This window comes from Suncus etruscus, chromosome 6 (genome assembly GCF_024139225.1).
Source record: "Suncus etruscus isolate mSunEtr1 chromosome 6, mSunEtr1.pri.cur, whole genome shotgun sequence".
In the NCBI taxonomy this organism is placed as follows: Eukaryota; Metazoa; Chordata; class Mammalia; order Eulipotyphla; family Soricidae; genus Suncus; species Suncus etruscus.
The window spans coordinates 9,247,571-9,259,667 of NC_064853.1; positions in this window are offsets into that span (position 1 = coordinate 9,247,571).

Sequence of the window (12,097 nt, forward strand, 5' to 3'; positions counted from 1 at the left end):
CAGGTTCAATCTCTGGCATCCCATATGGTTCCCAGAGCCAGGAGCTCTGAGAACAGAGCCAGGAGTAAGCCCTGAGTTCTGTTGGTTGTGGCCCCAAAACAAAACAAAACAAAGACATAGTGGGTCCAATGGACATCATAATTAAGAATGTATAATAACATGCTCTATAATGAGGTTCAAATTCTGATGTCCAATTTAAAAATTGCTACTAGGCTAAGATTGATGAGTATATCCAAGCAAATTGTTAAAGTAAGAAACATTTCTATACCTTGATCTTCTATCCTAGCACAAGTTCAAAGAGTAGAACTCTAGTGATTATATATATAAAATTTATATTCTCTATAAAAATTAATAGATTATTGAAAAAAATCTTGCTACACCTGGTGGTGCTCAGATTATACCTAGCTCTGCACACAGGTATTTATATACTTCAATCTACACTCCTGGCTGTGGACCTAATCCAGTTATGCTGAATAAAAGGCAAACGCCCTAACTATTGTACTATTATTGTTTCAACCTCAATTTATTGAAATTTTATAATGCTACATGACAAAGTTCTCTTTATAAAATATAACATACAATGCATATGAATAAAAATTTCTTATATGAGCATACTTATCAAAAAAGTTATAAGTATTAACATAGAAAAGTTTATATTTATAGTTATAGTCCAACATTCAAATGTTTCAATTGGTTGCATTTATAATCTTGTTTATCTTGTTGTCAAGTTTCTCAAGATAAACAACAAATGTACATAGAAATTAATGATCTTATAACATTTGTTATGTTATACTTCAAATGTTAAGTCTTTATCAATAAGTTTATCATGTTCCTGTGTTTTACTAAACACAAATGCCTTTGTATTTAATTCATAAATATATCCATCACTGATTCTATTTTTTCCTCATCTGAGCATAAATTATAGTTAATATTCTAAGCAGTGGCTGATAAGAAATGTGATGCAAAGAATAGGAACAAATGAAAAATAATAAGATTGTAGAGATTTTACATTGTTTCACATATAGAGGCTTCCCAGTTAGAAAAAATAATAGAAATGCTGTAAGAGTAGACTTATTTATGCTATGCTAGCAAAGAGCTTCAAATTCAGGTGCTTTAAAATATGCATGTTTTATTTTCTTCTTCCTCATTCATTGGCATATTTACAATATAGGTTAGCAAGGAACTAGCTCTCTTTGACCTAGTGTCTCAGTGATCCAGAGGACTGGGTGATAAATTCTAGAACACAATTTTACCATATGAAAGATAAAGAGAGACTTGAGAATCTCAGACAGTCAGATAAACAATCTTTTTTTGTTGTTTGTTTGTTTGTTTGTTTTTTGGTCCACACCAGTTGACCATCAGGGATTACTCCTGGCTATGTGCTCAGGAATCGCTCCTGGCTTTGGGGACCATATGGGACGCCTGGTGATCAGACAGCAGTCAGATGCCTTACCGCTTGCGCAAACTACTCCAGGCCCTAGGCAGTTAAACATTCTGACTCTGGACTGATGGAGGACTCTGGATGATAGAGGACTACATTGGGGAACTTACATTTAAAGTGTGCGGTATATGAAATATAAGTGCCCAACCTACTGTACTATCTTTCCAGCCCATTCTATATTATTCTTTATTTATATTTTGATCACAATCTAGATCATACTCAAAGGTAGCGTTTGAATTGTAACATTTGAATTGTACCCTTATGAACCATCTTAGAGAACTTTAAATTTTAATTTGAAGATAATTAAAATATCTACTGGTAGTCTTTAATAAGATCAATGTTATAGCTATTATGTTCTGTTATCTTCATGCATTTATATACAAAATGTCCAGTATATATCAGGTGCTCAGAGAATACAAAGAGAATGATGGATGCAGAAGATAAGTGATCATGACTTTTATATTTAGGGAAATTATCAAATTTGATATTGAATTTGAATCAAATATTGGGTCAAAAGAGATATGGGACAGGGCCTTCTTAGAAAAATGAAAGAGATTACTTTTTATCTTGTAATTTTTAACAGGTGTACTGTTTTATTTTGTTTGTTTGATAGTAATTTCCAGATATTGAGTGTTTTTACAACACATATTTAAAGTATCACAGAAAATGGTAAGCATTTTTTGGTCATACAGAATTTTACTGTTCATGTTATCCAATTCTTTTAATAGTTTTCTTTTTTTCAGGTTACATGATTTACAATAATTTACATATTACTGTTATATTTGGGATACTACTTCACATTCCTACCACAACAAATAATACCCATTCATTGTACAAAGGTATACACACACACACACACACACACACACACACACACACTTCTCTCTTGAAGCCCTGTTAACTATTAAAAAGGTCACATTTTTATATCATAAAGAATAAATAGCCTTTAAATATTTATAGAAGATTAAAGAAAATTTTGAGAAAATATTGGTAAAGATATTATATAAACTATTTCATAATCTGTTTTGTGTGAAAAACATTACATCATCAAAGAAGATGTGAAGAAAATGATAAATTATAATAAAAGTATAATAAACCCAGAACAATACAATAAAATTACCATTTCAAATAAAACTAACTTAATTGCAAACATCAGCTAGGAATTATATCTACTGTTGCATCAAATATGGAGCAATAGAGAAATTATCTAAGACACCCCAAGTAGGTTAAACAATATACTTTTTTTTATGAATTTTTTGACATGACATTCAGAAAATTAGAAAATTCAGCTATGAATAAATTTTGAAAACATTTTCAATAGAAGTGATCCACAATAATATAAAACATTAACTCTAATACTTTCACTACAAAGAGCTCAATATTATAGCCAATTATTTTGGTAAGGAGAAAATAATTTAAACCACTTATCCATTTATTCACACATTATTTTAGCAAGTACTTAAGAAATCCTTTTGCTGCACTAAGCACAAACTTAAATGTAGATAATATCAGTGGAAAAAAAGAGTCTTGAGTTGGGTGGATAAAGACTGGCATTTAAGGTGGCAGTTAAGTTTTCAATCACTGTTCTGAAAATAGCCCATTATAGAACATGAACGGAGACTTTTGACCTAACCTAGTGGTCTGAAGGTATGTTTAAATGTTTATATTCATTTTTAGTGACTGAGATTGCCTTTAATATATTAGTAATAATGATATAAGAGCTGTAGGTGAGTGCCCTAGAGTTTTAGAAAAGAATTTCACTTTACTAAGTGCACTTGATTGTCAGTATTCTTGACTGGACATAATAAAAACCAAATTTAGTTCATTAATACAGAAAACAAATATAATGGCAGGTATTCAAGACAACTCAAAAATGACTAGGTATTCAAGACAACTTTCAAAATGATGAGGTATTAAAGACAACTCACAAAATGATTAGGTAAGTGATCAAAAACAAGAGAGGTTTTATGATATATCCAAATTAATCCTACTAAATCGGAGCATTTTGTTTTGGGGATACCCAATGGTGCTAAGGGCTATTTTTGGGTCTAGCTTGGAAGTGACCTCTACCAGTGCTTTGGGAGCATATGCATAACCAGGGATAAAACCAGGATTGTCTACAGGTAAGGAAAATTACCTGGCCCCTCTCAGAATAGATTGCTGATTCTACTCAAAAAGGAAATTTCAGTAGCATAGCAACCAAAAATCAAACTAACAGCAATGGATTCTGAAGCTGATAACCATTTCTGCTTCTTACTCCAGTATTCTTTGATTTTTATTCTTACTCCTAATTCTTTCATCCTTCATATCACCATATTCTATTTAGATAAATTATGTGCATGTGTTTGAGGAAGGGGTCAGTAAAACATGCTTTGCATGTGTGCGGCCCTTAGCTATATCCCTAGCTATATCCCTAGCACTGAGTTGCCTCTAGAGCACTGCTGGGTGTTTCCTAGTAAATAAATTATAGATGTGTTTAACTAAGCATGAGAACAGAGTCCCAGGCAGTTCTAAAAGATCCGGCATAGTCACACCTTTGTTGGTTTGCAGTATTGGAGTATTAGTATGGGCCTTACATGATGAAAACAGAGTAGGCCAAAATGATGGCATACTGTATTTTCCGGCGTATAAGACGACTTTTGAAACAAAAGAAAGTCAACCAAAAATCAGGGGTCGTCTTATATGCCAAGTATATCCCGAAAAATGTTTCAATATGCCACTAAACGAAAATTGTCTGAATATTGCCACAAAACAAATTTTCCAACTCGATCCTGCACCAATCACTGCCAGGCTGTTCGGACTGCCTCTCTAACTCAGCCAATCCAAGGAGGCTTTTGATGCATGCAAATTAGACAATGTTCTGGACCCAAATCTACACTGTGAAAAGCCTGCTCAGATTGGCCAGAGTCAGAGAGGAAGACTATTCCAGTAGAGCCTTTGAACCTTTGCTTGTTGTGATTGACTCACTATGGTACATACAGTTGCAGCACAGGAACGTTCTGTCTGATACAGAGAATATAGGCCTAAACCTATGTTTTAACTGCAAAATTAGGGGGTTGTTTTATACGCCCGGTTGTCTTATACGCTGGAAAATATGGTGTATGTAATGTTTTGTTGTAAAAAAAAATAAATCAACAGTTTTTTTTCTCTAACGTTTTTGGAAGGCATAAGTTAAAATGCTGATATTTTAGATTTTTTTCCAGGATCAAACACCATGAAAAGACTCAGAGCAGAATGTGGGGTGTGGTGGGGAGTGGATGGAAGGTTTCCTGCTTTCAGCTTCTGGTGGCTCCTACTTTCAGTGGCTTGTGGACACACAATCCAATATATCTCTACAAATATTCCTGTTTCCAGGGTCTTTGTGTGTCCTTGTCCAAGTTTTATAAAGACAATTTCCTTGAACTGAAACCCCACCCTAATAAAATATGGTGTTATTTTAATCCTTACCTTAACTATATTTATGTACAAATAAATGTGTTCCTGACCCTGTTGGAATTACCATTGCGATTAACTTACCATATCTTGATTTATGAAGCAAAGATGAGATGGTGATAAATTTTTTGTTTGATTTAAATCCTTTGTATGTAATCCAGTCAAGATACATTTTCAGGGAAGATTTATGGAGATATTATGCTAGCAGAAATAATTTTTTAGACTTTTATAAGATATAATTTCTATGTTAAATATTCCATCCTTTTTTTTCTTTACACTATGCTTATATGTGGACAATATGTAAAATGAAGAGCAAAACTCTGTATTTCTAACATTGACACAAACACACTTAAAAAGTGCTCTGAGTAAAATAAAAAAATGGATGATATTTTTCTTTATATAAAAATTGTTTAAACTCAAAGTACTTCTATTTGACCTTTATTCAACTTCAAAGGCAAAAATTTTTGCCAGAACTTTTTGAAGTGAAGTGTTTTTTTCTCTTGTGAATTATGAACAGAGATGTCATGTTTATTGTTTTAAAGGTTAAATCTATATTTTTATAGGAAGCCCCAAGTAAAAACTTCTCCATAAATTTTCTTCTAAATTTTTATATGCTAAACAGCATTGAGTTCTAGAGGCAGAAGGAGTGTTTAGGAAGGGATAGAATAGCTAGAACTTTTTATTCAAAACTGATGCATTTTATAAATTCTACAAAGGTTTAAAAGAAGTTTTACATAACCATAGAATTATCATATTGAAGATTTATATGAGCATCTCCAAATTTCTGATCATAAACCCTGGACCCACATTTTATCTATATTTTCTGTATGTCCCTCACCCTTATTTCTGTAACAAATCTTTACATGTAATATTAATGTGAGATTGTTCAAAATCAATCCTTCCTTAATTTTCTGGCTAGCTTCTTTTTAAGCATTAACGCATGGTAGTGTCAAAATCAGACTATAGTTCAGTGATAGTAAAGAAAATCCATGAGATAAATTTCTGACAGATGCAATTTTATCTTCCTAGTAAGATCTTAAGCAAAAAAAAAAAAGAATAAATCTTGATAAACAAATAAAAATTTCTGATGCTGTGCTCCATTGACCTTAGATTTCTCTCAACATAAAATTCAAATGTTGATATTGTGTTATTTAGTAATTGCCATGGTTAATTTTTTTAATAAACTTCTAAGTCACAGAAACCTAATCAAAGAGGCTATCTCCATAAGTCAGTTAAAACATATCAACAGTATTGACCTCCGAAGCCAATAGTTATGAAATCCTATTATTTACCTAATAGCTCAGTCCTCTCTTCCAATATATGCAACATAATATACACACTAGGAAGAATAAAATGACAAAGAATTGGTATATATGATCTATCCCTTTAAATAAGAAAGTAAGAATTTTTCTGGGATACATTTAGAAGACATTTTAACTCCAAAATCTGACTTAACATTTGTGTACTTAAAGAGAACTGAGAAAATAGTACAAAATGTAAGGTGCTAGTTTTGCACATGACTGAGTAAGACTTAATAAGTGACTTCCCATGTGGTCCCCAGAAGTAATTCCTATGTGCAGATCTAGGAGCAATACCTGAGTATCTCCAGGTCTGGCTTCAAAACAAACAAAAAGCAAAAATAGAGAAAAATTGGAGCAAACAAACATTTTTTGTATCCATGTGATGGAAAGAATAAAGAGGATTTTAATAATTATTTTTAGAACATTTTTATTTTCCCTTCTGCTGTCAATAAATCCGTGCTTTTTTTTTCACCAGACATATAGCTCAGGTATGTCCAATATGAGATTTTCTGGATATATTACTCATAATTCCTACTATTGAAAGTTTTAATCTTGTTTTAAAGCATGTCTTATATTACATGACCATTTATAGTGATTTCTGATTCTCCAATGTAATGTGAACACTTTGATCTGAATATCTCTAATAATTTTTATGATGTCTGTCATGAATACAGTTTCTCCATTTAATTCAATGCTTATTTTCCTTTTGTGTGCCTCAAATTTATCCTGTAAATAAATATAAAACTTCAGATATAAAACTGTGGTAACCTCAAAGTTCAGACACTAAATAAAGGTAGAAATGGAAACAGATCACTGATAAGAAGTCTAGGATAAAAATATAAGTACAGAAAATAGGGAAAAGTTGAAATAACAATGTTAAGTGGCAAAAATATCCCAAATACCCATAGAATATAGAACAAATACAGTCAGATAAACAATGTCTTCAAGTGTAAATGGATTAAATGCCAATTAAAAGGCACAAAATAGCTAGACTGCTCAAGAAACAAAATCTAAAATTCTGTTGATGACAAGTGACATGTTACCATTTGCAGCAAATATATGCTTAGCACGAAATATTGGAAAATAGATATTTGAACTAATGGTAAACAAAGAAAACAGGGTTGACCATACCTGTATCAGACAGTAGGGTTTCAAAACTACATTACATATTGGTTAAGTGATTAATATATCAAAGTACTTAACTTTTATCAAAATTGATGCACCAAATTGACAGCAAAGATTATGAAAAAATTAATAAAAACTTGGTAATATGTAAATATCAATGCAGTGAAGTTGGAGACTTTAACACCAACTTATATCATTAGACAGATCAACCAGATAGCATGTCAATGTGACAACAAGGATCCTCAGTTACGATTGGAAGAACTGAGATTAAAAACATATTTAGAGAACCTCTATCCCCAAATAAAATAAGCAATTTTCTTTAGTGCACATAACACATTCTCCACCATATAAATCCAGTATGTATTTTTCTACTTTAAAATCTTGTGTTTGATGGATTCTAGTCTAATTTCAAGATCTTTAATCCACTTTGAGATCACTTATGTAAATAACATGAAGTAAAGGTATAGAAACTCTGTAAATCAAAATTGTAAATGTTAACATTTAGTTACTATGTTATTTGGTAAACTGCAATAAAATAGATATAAAATAAATGGTATGGCAGCAGGGTTTTCCAGGCTTTAAATGTCATATGAGACACAAAGTCCTTTAGAAATCAGCTGCTATAGTTTGGACTTAAATAACCTATTATGCATAGAATAACCTATTATGCATAGGCACCATATAAAACAAGTTTTTTGTTGAATTAGTGCTTTTTAACTGTTTATGTAGGCATGTCTTTACATAGGTGCGTGTTATTTGGGTGTGTTTAGAAGAATCTACAATATCTTTTTTAAAGCAAATTATTTAGGATTATAAAAAAATCTGACCTTCAATTTATTAACTACACAGTTAAAATGTTCCAAATTAAAAGATTTTAGAATAAATAAATAGCATCTTATATCACATGACACTTCCATTTAGACCAGATATCATGCATGAGTAGTTAAAACAAAATATTTTTAGGTAAAATTCTAAAATTCAGTTGAGACAGAATTTTTTAAAATTCCAAATCCTAAATTGAAATGGAGATAAACAATGTTGATCTAGGCATATGTTAAAACTTTAAGCCATCCTTAGTAGATTTTTACCCAAAATACATGCGACCAAATTGATAAAATTTACTAAAAACTATGAGGCCTTAACATTTGTTGTAACTATCTCAAGCATAAGTGTATCATTTTAAATTTTTCCAGACTAGAAACTTCTATTTGATTGTGAAAGTCAGGTGTCAGTTTCGTGAAAATTATCTTTATTCTAAGTAAGCTAGACAATATCAGTTGATGTTATAGATCAGATATTTGGATTCTTTTTTTCCCACATCTATATTGTATCCCTACCCCAAAGTAATGTAATGAAATTTGAAGATGATTTCTTTAGTGATTTGTACTTAGGGTTATGTGAAATCATGAGAATATGGTCCTTTTGATGGTCTTAGTATCCTATCAACCAGAGATCCCATAGGCCTCTTTTTTTCCTTCTTCCTGGAAAAACAAAGTGGAGGTTATCTGAGCACACAGTAAAAAAGTCTTTATCAGAACTGCTTCTTTGATTTCAGATTTCTAAACTCCAGGACTGTGACAAGTTAGTTTCTGTTGTGTATTGATGTTTGTATTATGGAAGTCCCAGATAAATATCATTTCCTCATATGAAAAAATAAAAAATGCTGCAGCTCAACGAAGTGAAGCAAGATTTTTAATCACAGCAGTGCTGTCCACATTCAAAAATCTTAGGGATTTCTCTACCACAACCTCTTATATCTCTTTCTCTATATCTCCGATACTTTTTATAAGATAACTTTTAGCATCTGATGTTTGTTAATAGCATACAATAGTCTTTCTTTTTAAATGTTGCTGCCTATGTTACTAAGTCCTAAGGTCCTCTCTGTTTGAGATGAAGGGTTGTCTTTGCATGTTTAATGAGTTGAGGAATAGAAAAGAGAATTGGGAATTAGCATCGCCAATTAACTGAGAGGAAAGAGGGAAATTGAGAAAGTACATACTAATTCTTTAAGATGTGTTGAAAAGGATCCCTGTAATTGCAACATAGCAAGGTTACTGCTAAGAGTTATAACCCAAGAAGTCAGGTTTATATGAGTATATTTAAGGGTAGTAATGAGGATGTGAGTTTAAGTAGGTCACATAAACTCTAGTGATTAGAGTTTTCTCTTTGGAGAAATTAGTAGTTTGGAGTATATAAAATTTACAGTTGTTTAAAGATCTTTAGGGAATAGGATAATTTTATTTTTGCTTTGAATTCTGTTAAGCAAAGTTTCTATTAAAATAATATAGGTCACCTTTATTCATTTTTATATGATACCCACAGAATTGGTCTCTGTATATCAAAAATCCTGCAAGAGAGAATTCTAGGCTCTGAATTCAAATGGATTTTAGGTAATGCAGTACTTTCTCTCAAACAAACAGTGCAATCTTTATATCCAGTAGGGACTTGACAGCCTTTTAATTCAGCCCAATAGAACATGTCCACAAATAATTTTAGAAACAAACACTTTTTTGGACAAAACTAAGCACTCAGTTGTGTCTTTCACATATTGATTTGTATGCAGTACTCACCCCTTAGCACAAGTCCATTAGAGAACAGTTAGTATGCTTCATTTCCACCTGGTTAAATGTTCTTCACTTCTTTAGTCTTTCCTCTTATGACATGGTTTCGAGATCCCTCAGGCCTACATCAAAATAACAGTAAAAATGTTCTGTTCTTGTAACTGATTTATAATTAATCAAAGGGTCTACGGTTGAGTGCTCGTGCCAAAATTCAAGAAACCCTATTGTCAACAGAAAGCCTTAAGAGACTCATCCACATTGCATATCTAAGACAGACTGTCATCAATTAGAATGCAGGAGACCATCATATACTATAAAAACTGACAGGCCGGGGATTATAAGGCATAGAAATCTGAAATGTATTAAACAAAGGAAAAATGGCCTCCTTAGAGATGAATAGATGAACTGCTAAAGCCTTGGAAAATATAAGTTCTTTAGAGATAAACAGGGATGACGGGGTAGGGGGTTTTATAGATCCTTTATAAACTGTCACAGATGTCATAGTGAAGATTTACTCGCGTTAAATAATGAAGACATCATAAAGAATATATCAGCCCATTTACTTACAATTTAGAAATATTTCTACTGGCATAATCTGCTCAAGAACCATGTGGATTTGATGTAGTTTTTAAAGAGATCCATTTTATTAATCAAAAGCCATATCTACTGATTTATTTTGGAATGGGGGTTGGTGTTATTGGGCCATGCCAGGCTGTGATAAGAGTTTACTCATGGTTCTTTGCTCCAGATTAACAATTAAGGGATTTGGGGGATAATAAGAGATGCTAGGTACCAAAATACCTTATCCACTGTTCTATCTGACCCCATCATTGATTTAAAAAAAAAACTACCTTAATACACCATCGTTTATAAGGCTATACATAATATAGTTGTTTTAGGCATTCAGTGTTCCAATGCCAATCCAGCCACCAGTGTGACCTTCTACTTACCAATATGACTAGTTTTTTACCCATCCCCAAGATTACCCCCTTAGCAGGCACAAAATAATTGACTTTATATCGTTTGCTAAGTATACCTACCACAGATTCTTGAGGCAACTTAATCTCAGACTGTGTTGAGGAATCTAAGAGAATGCACTCTCAAGCTTCCTAGGGGCTTCCTAGTTTGATTGAGAGGATTTGTAAAGCACATCCTAATCTCTTATGAATGAATTCTCTAATATTTTGATCTTTTTGATTTTTAGCCAAGAACTGAAGAAACATACCTTGATCCTTTTTCTCTAGCATATGCTATCTAGACTGAATCTTTGTCTTTAATAGTTCTTTCTCCACTTTAATTCTGACATCTCCTTTCTTCCTTGAAAGCTTATAAATAGCAATTTCATATTTGGGCACTAAAGTTTGGACATTTTTCCTCCTAGCCTTGCTTTATTTATTCCCTACCTTTCTTTCCTTCTACTTATCCCTTTCTTTTCTTCCTCCCTCCCTCTTCTCTCCCTCTCTTCCTTCCTTCTTCCTCCCTCTCTTCCTTCCTCCCTCTTCTCCTCCCCTCCTTCCTCCAACTTTCCCTCCTGTCCTTCCTCCTTTTCCTCCTTCCTCCCTCACTCCCTTCCTTCCCTCTCTCTTCCTTCCTTTCTTCCCTTTCCCTTCCTCCTTCCTTCCCTCTCTCCCTCCCTCCTTCCCTTCTGTCCTTCCCTCCCATCCTTCTTTCCTCCTCACCTTCCTTCCTTCCTCCCTCCCTCCTTCCCTGTTTTCCTCCCTCCTTTCATTCCTCCTTCCCTCCCTCCTTTCTTCTGTTCCTCCCTCCCTTCCTCTTTCCCTCCCTTCCCTCCTTCCTTCCCTCCCTCCTTTCTTCCTTCTTTCTCTACTTCCCTCCTTCCTTCCTTCTTTCCTTGGATTTAATCTCAGATCAGTGACATGCAAGACAAGCATTTTACATGTTATACTAAATCTCTGCTCCATGTTTAAAACTATTTAAATATTTTCAATACTCCTAACAACCTAATTCAGTGTTTTTCAACCACCTATCCTGATAACAATATTCTGCAATCTGGTGCAGACGAAAGATTGAAAACTACTGGTTTAACATCTTGTTTATAATAGCTGACATATAGACAAGTATGCGGAACATATCTCAGTCTTCAAGTATAACAAAGTTAATGGATGCTCATGTAGTCTTTTAAAGCCTAATTTCTTTTTTTTTTTCGTTTTTTGTTTTTTGTTTTTAGGACCACACCCGTTTGATACTCAGGGCTTACTCCTGGCTATGCACTCAGA